The following is a 6,612-nucleotide window of genomic DNA, read 5'->3' as shown; positions in this document are numbered from 1 at the left end:
CTCCTTCTGGTATTAGATCTCCCTCTGGCTGAGGGCTCCCTGGATAGACAATTTTGATTTTCTGATTAAAAGGTCCTGAAGCGTTGGTGGCTGGCCGGGTAATCCCTTGTCACACAGTCCCATTGTCCCACTTGAACCCGCCATAGATGGGGAATAAGCTCCTGCCCGGAGCTCCTTAATTCCCACCAGGCCTGAAAGAGCTCCCTGGCAACCCCAGGCCAGCTTTGCATCCAGGCAGGGCAGTCTGCGAAGCCAGGCCCTGCCCCCACCCCAAGCTCACAAAAAAAGCTTCTCTTTTTCTCCGCCATGTGCAGGCGGGGAAAGAGCAGCTGCAACACGTGACATGCGACACAGGAGGCGTGTGAATGGGGTGGTGGGGGGCTAGCCGGTCACCCTGGGTCTGCAAGTGGGACTTGAAGGCAGGAACCAGCACCCCACCCACCCTCTGATAACAAGGCGACCCATCCTAGCAGAACAGGAACAAGTGTGCCTTCCACCCCAGGAATTCAAAAGTACTTGGGCTTAGTAGAAATAAAGTCTGTATCGTCTGCCTGCAGTTTCTGAGGAGGCCTTTTAATAAAAGCATAGCACCTTATTCTAAGCCTCAGAGCTGCTCCTAGGCAGTGGCCGTGAATCCTGCCACCCTGAAGTCAGTTCTGGTCTGTCCCAAGTGAGTAGAGCATGTGTTCAGGCGGGGCCCGGGAGCACGGCCCAGCCTCTCTCCCACCAGTGTGGACAGCTAGCACCAACAAGCAGTAGCTGGAGGAGTGAGTCCACATGCGCTGTAGCACAGAGGCTAGTTGTCGTGTACAACTTGTTACGTGTCTGAAACTAACTCCAGAAGCGTGAAGGGCCCCGGCACACAGAAATGATAATATTCAAAGAGATGGAAGTGCCGGTTGCCTTGATTTGATTGCTGTTCAATGCATGCATCAACTTATCATATTGTATCCCATAACTACGTGCAAGGATTACACTCCAGCTGAAAAGTAAATCAAGACAGGCATCGGATCACAGCAGCACACAGCGGAATGCCTGGTTCAAGTCCTGGCTCCTCTGCTTCCTGCACATCCTAGAAGGCAAACAGGACGGCTCCAGGACGGCCCGCGTGGGCACCTGGGATTGGGTTCAGCCAGGCCCGGAGTCGGCTACTTCAGGCATTTGAGGAGTGAACCAGTGGGCATTAAAGCTTCCTCGTTCTTTTTTTTTTTCTCTTAAAAAATTCAGAATGTACATAAGCAGATTATTAGAAGAAAAGAAGTCCAGCCCTCTCTCTCTCTCTAAGCCTTTGTGCAAAACATAAGGTGTGAACAAACTGACGAGCCCCAGCTGCTCCTCAGGGACTGGGTCTAATCAAGGCCAGCTCGTCCGTGTGTTTGCAGATTCAGGGCCACTGGAACTACAGGGCATTGACAAGACTGAACGCCAACCAGGGGGAGACATTGATGCCAAAAGCTGGCAGGAGTCAAAGAGAGGACTCACATCCCACCAAGGTGTGACATTCACACTCATCTCAGCTCCTAGTATAGTGGTACAGCAAAATGAAGGCACTGCACTTGAACTCTGACTCTAGAACCACGTCCAGTAACTACAGTCCCCTTACTTCACTTTGCTTGTGAATGTAATAACTAGGAAAAAAAATTTTATTTTTAAATTTTTATGTTTCATGCTATAGCTCCATAGGCTTAGACAGTTCCCCTTCCGCCTGCCTCACTTCCTCTTTCCCCCACTGATTTGCCTTGTGTTATTACGATAGCACAGTCCTTCAGTAACAGCCACAAGTCCATTCTTCTGCAATCTGAGTGTGTCCTAACATTGTAGGTATAGGCAATGATGGAAAGCCCAGCATCCTATTGTCAATATATATTTAACGGTTTCATTGTGAGTCCTGCTTTTATTGGGAAGTAGAGATGCATACTGTATGTGTTTTTACTCTCAGGATGTTAATCTCCATTATACATTTCCTCAAGATGAATACATGTAAATATATGTTTATCTATATATCTATTAATTTGTATTTTGCATAAAGGTTGCCTTATATCAGAGAAAACATTATATTTGTCCTTTGGGGATTGGCTTATTAAACTGAGCATAATGGTCTCCCGTTGGGACCACTTTGTTGTAAATGCTAGAATTTCGTTCTTTGTAATAGCTAAATAGTATTCCATAGAGTAGATATGCAATTTTTTTATCCCTTCCTCTTCTGACAGACACCTGGGTTGTTTCCCAGGTCTTCGCTATTGTAGTTTGTACTGCTGCAAATAAAGGCTCGTAGGTCACTTTCTCTTATGCAGATTTCATTTCCTTTGGATATATTCCCAGAAGTAAGGTCAGTTAATTTTTAATTGTCTTAGCACTCTCCATATTGTCTTCTACAGAGGCTGTATTAGCCTACACTCCTACCATCAGTGAAGAAGGTTACCTTTCTCCCCACATCCACACCAGTAGGTGTAGTTAGTAAGATTTCCAAGTGCAGGCTCATCTCACTGGAGTTAGGTGGAAATTGCACGTGTTGTCTTGACCATCAGATTTGGATAGAGAACTTGATGACACTGAGGTTGAGTTTCATTTGCCTCGTAGCCACTTCATCTTGTGGTTCTGGTCCATTTCAGGACATCAGCGGGAGAGAGGAGGACTGCCCTGCTGGATCTTGACAGAGCAGAACCCCAAGCCCTGTCACATGAGTAAGAGGGTTTCAGGTCCCAGAGCCCATCTGCTTGCCTAGTTTTCATCACAGCTGCTTGCATCTGGAAGTCATGAAATAACTTCACCCTTTAGATGGATTCATTATGCTCTTCAAATCCATGATCAATGATTAATTCATTGTGAAGAACTTTGAAATTAAAATGACGAGTAAATAATTATTGATGAACAAAGAAGTCCAACATGAAAGCAGTTGTGACAAAGAGCCAAGCACTGCATTCAATGTGTGTTTAGTGGCTTTTACAATATTTTCTAAAATAGTTCAAAAACTTTGTAAGATGAGGCAAGGCTAAGATTTCATTAGATGAATGTTTTCCACAGTTCTCAAGCTTTTGTGTCTTGGTCACAAAGCCAGATTTTTGAATATTGCTGTCTACCAAAAGGCAGTTAAATGAGAACAAGCTGCCTGAGTGTGGCACCTCCAAAGCCGTGAGGTGCCCCAGCAGGGCATCCAACTCCCTTACAAAACATTTGACTTAAGGACTGAGACCGCGCCATGGGCAGGAAAGTACCTGCCCTTGGATTTACTATCAACGAGGGACGGGTATCAGCCTTCAGAAAGGCTTAAATCTGTGTGTGAATCCATAGCCACTGTTTGAAATCTCAAGCTTTAGAAATGGACTCCTAAAAGACCAGCATTTCACGTGGCAGTTGCGATATCCACGCCTCACATCAGGGGGGCCTGGTTCTAGTAGCAACACCAACTCCTGTTCCAACTCTGTGCTAACGCAGACCCTTGAAAGCAGCAGAAGCAGTTCACAAGCTTGGATTCCTGCCACCCACGTGGGAGACATGGATTGCGTCTCCAGGTGCTGGTCTTTGGTCCAACTCCAGCCAGCAGGAGCACTTGAGTAGTGAACCAGAAGATAGGAATTCTCTTTGTCTGCATCTCAAATGAAAAAAACAAAGAATGTATTCTCTTCCAGAAATGTATTCAAAAGAAATAAATAAGAAAAAAAAGTGACTCTTGAAATACATCACCTCTCATCGGGTAGTGAGATTTGTCTCTGAGCTGGGAGGATGACTGCTTCCCTTCACACTGCTCCTGCAATGTGTGACCATGGGGTGGAGAGAAAGAGCCAACATGTTCCCCTTGTGAGCCACTCAGGAGAGACGGCAATTCACTTTCACGGTGCAGAAAGCAAATTCCCAACCTGAGGGCAGGAGAGAGGGTGCATTTTTTAAAATTCTTCTTTTATTGTTTTTTGGTATGGTTTAATTGGCACTGGGGTCTCCCTTCCCCCCTCCCAAGTTCCCTCCCCTCCTATCTGTTCTCCCCTGCAGTCTCACAGGTGTGTCTTTTGTGAATTTTCACAAGCCCATCATGCTGCCACTGGAGTGTCTCCCAACCATGTAGGAGGTTGTCAGTCATTTCGCTATGAGTTCATTCTTGTATCCCAGGGCCATTATGAAGAGGGCTTTCTTCTCAGTTGGCTGCACAGAAACATCTGTTGACCTGGCTAGGAGGTGTTGGCTGAGATTTTAACAGAGGAGCTGGGAGGGTTTGGTCATCATCCCACACCTGTGCAGATGTCCGTTCCCGCCAGAGGGGCTTTCATTATTACCTTGACCTCATTCAAGCAAGAAGTTGCCCCATCAGCCTGAGTCTGACTTTAGGAGGTACACTTGCTGCTTCCTCTCTCTCTCTCCCTGAGAGGAAGCAGGAGGAATCTCTCGCGCCACTGCCAGCATCATGCAGCAGGAACCCTCCCCAGCGGGGAAGAGGAGTGATGCCCTACTGGCTCCTGCCACTGAGGACTTTGGAAATGCCCCAGCTAGGCGCCTTCTTCTGACTTGCTAGTACTTTCAGACAGGATGCTGCATGGTTTGCAAAGTGAATGCAGAGCCCAAATTCAAGCATTCACAGGTACCTTTGGACTGCAGTCATGTGCCAAGATTGCCTTGCCAACATCATCGCTTGCCCCACACTCCCCTTTCCTGTCTCCTCAGTTGTGTGTCACGTGACACGCTTTCCTTTCAACAGGTGCAAGGAGCTGTTGCCACACACTTCACAGTGGTAGAAAACGCCCTGTAAGTCGATCAATGAACAGATACACATTGAGTGCTCACAAAATAGAACACCACGCAGCGGCCGTAGTGCGAACCATGGGAGGCAGCTGGTGGTGGGCTCGGGCTGCCTGCCTGGCCCGACTCCGCTTCCGGGGGGTCGTTTTTGCCGCCCCAGTGGCCCCGGAGCGGGGGCACCCGGGGGTACTTCGCCCCGGGCCATGGGCCTCGCAGCCTCCGGTGTCCGAGCTGCACCGTGCGGACCCTTGGCTCCTCCGAAAAGCGCATTAAACAGCCTTCCTTTCTTGGTTCCGCAATGGCCTCCTGGCGTCGGGGATGGGGTCATCTCCTTCATGCAGAGCGACATGGGCCGGGAAGCTGCTTATGGTTTCTTCCTGCTGGGCGAGGTCTCCTACGCCGTGGGCCTGGCCGCGCTGCGGGGCCCCCTGCACCTGTCGTTGGGGGGCGCGGCGGCGGGCGTGGGCGCCGTGCTAGCCGCCAACCTGCTGTGGGCCTGCGCCGTGGGCCTCTCCATGGGCCTCCACATGGGCCAGCTGCAGCTGGACGTGGAACTGGTGCCGGAGGACGACAGGATGGCCACCACCGAGGGCCCCAATGAAGCCGGCCGGCCGCCGCCGGAGTAGCCCCCCACCCCGAGCGTCGACCCCCTTGAGGATGAGGACTGGGACATTAAAACCTAACTCTGTGTGCTCAAAAAAAAAAAAAAAAAAAAAAAAATAGAACACCAGTGTTGGTTCAGCACTGCTGTATCCTACAGTCCACAACTTGCATTGACAGAACCTGGCGGAACGGCCTACTAGGGAGTAAGGCGCATGCAGCCATATGGATTGGTGTTTTATAGGTAAAAGTCCGTGCTGGTATGTTTTACATGAGCACACACAGAGATGAATTCAGAGTAAAATTGCCATCCAGTTTAGAAGTGCACACTAACAATATCCTCACCCATAAAGGAAATTCACTCTGAAACAACCCTAAGGTATCATTGTAAAGCTGGCCAGAAAAACGTATATCAAAATGATGAAACCCAGCATCAGTAGGTTTGTGAATAATTTTCCGAGACAGTACAACTTGATTTGACATTTATAGGCAATGTATACTGGTTCAATATTAAGTGCTCACACTGAGAACTTATCATTCCAAACACCCCTCCACAGAAATAGTCTGAGGGAAAAAATTAAATACCTCATGTAAATGTAGATGAAAATGAACATCTGCTTAAGGAGCCAGTGTTGTGGCACAACAGCTTAAACTGCCGTCTGCAACATCGGTATCCCGTTTGGGTGCCAAGTCAAGTCCCAGCTGCTCCTCTTCCTGCTAATGGCTTAGGAAAGAAGCGGAAGATGGCCCAGGCACGTGGGCCCCTGCCACCCAACTGGGAGTCCCGATGAAGCTCCTTGCTCCTGGATTTGTTCTGGGCCAGGACTGCCCAGTGTGACCATTTGGGGAGTAAACCAGTAGATTGAATGTGTGATTGCTAGAGCCCAAGCTAGAAAGAACTGACCCACTTAAGGAGAGAACCCAGGCAGCATCAGTGAACGTAGTATGCTGGGTAGGAGTGTGGACCTAGGAGCCAGAGCATCTGGCTTTGAAGATGGGTTCCCCTTACTTGCTGTGTGACTATGGGTAACGTAACTTGTTTGTGTCTTTGGTTTTATTATCTAAAGGATAAGAATAATAGCAAAGCCTACCTTTCATTATCTTCTAAGGATTGAGCTAACATTTACAGAGATGTTTGCACTCATATAATGTGTATATGAGAAAGTGACCTGTACTCCTATATGTACAGCATCGCAAGCTACAGTAGCAAAGACATGGACACAACCCGGATGCCCATCAAAAGAGGAATGAATCAAGAAATTGTGGTGCATCTACTCCGTGGAA

The 6,612-nt window shown here is 48.4% G+C and overlaps 1 pseudogene; it reads left to right on the top strand.

Annotated features, from left to right (window-relative positions):
* The first annotated feature begins 4,809 nt into the window (after nucleotides 1-4,809).
* Nucleotides 4,810-5,354, top strand: LOC101528111 (transmembrane protein 160-like; annotated as a pseudogene).
* The last annotated feature ends 1,258 nt before the right edge of the window (nucleotides 5,355-6,612 follow it).

This window comes from Ochotona princeps, chromosome 18 (assembly GCF_030435755.1).
Source record: "Ochotona princeps isolate mOchPri1 chromosome 18, mOchPri1.hap1, whole genome shotgun sequence".
Taxonomy (NCBI): domain Eukaryota; kingdom Metazoa; phylum Chordata; class Mammalia; order Lagomorpha; family Ochotonidae; genus Ochotona; species Ochotona princeps.
The sequence above is the reverse complement of the archived record's forward strand: the minus strand, read 5'-3'. Positions and strand labels throughout refer to the sequence as shown.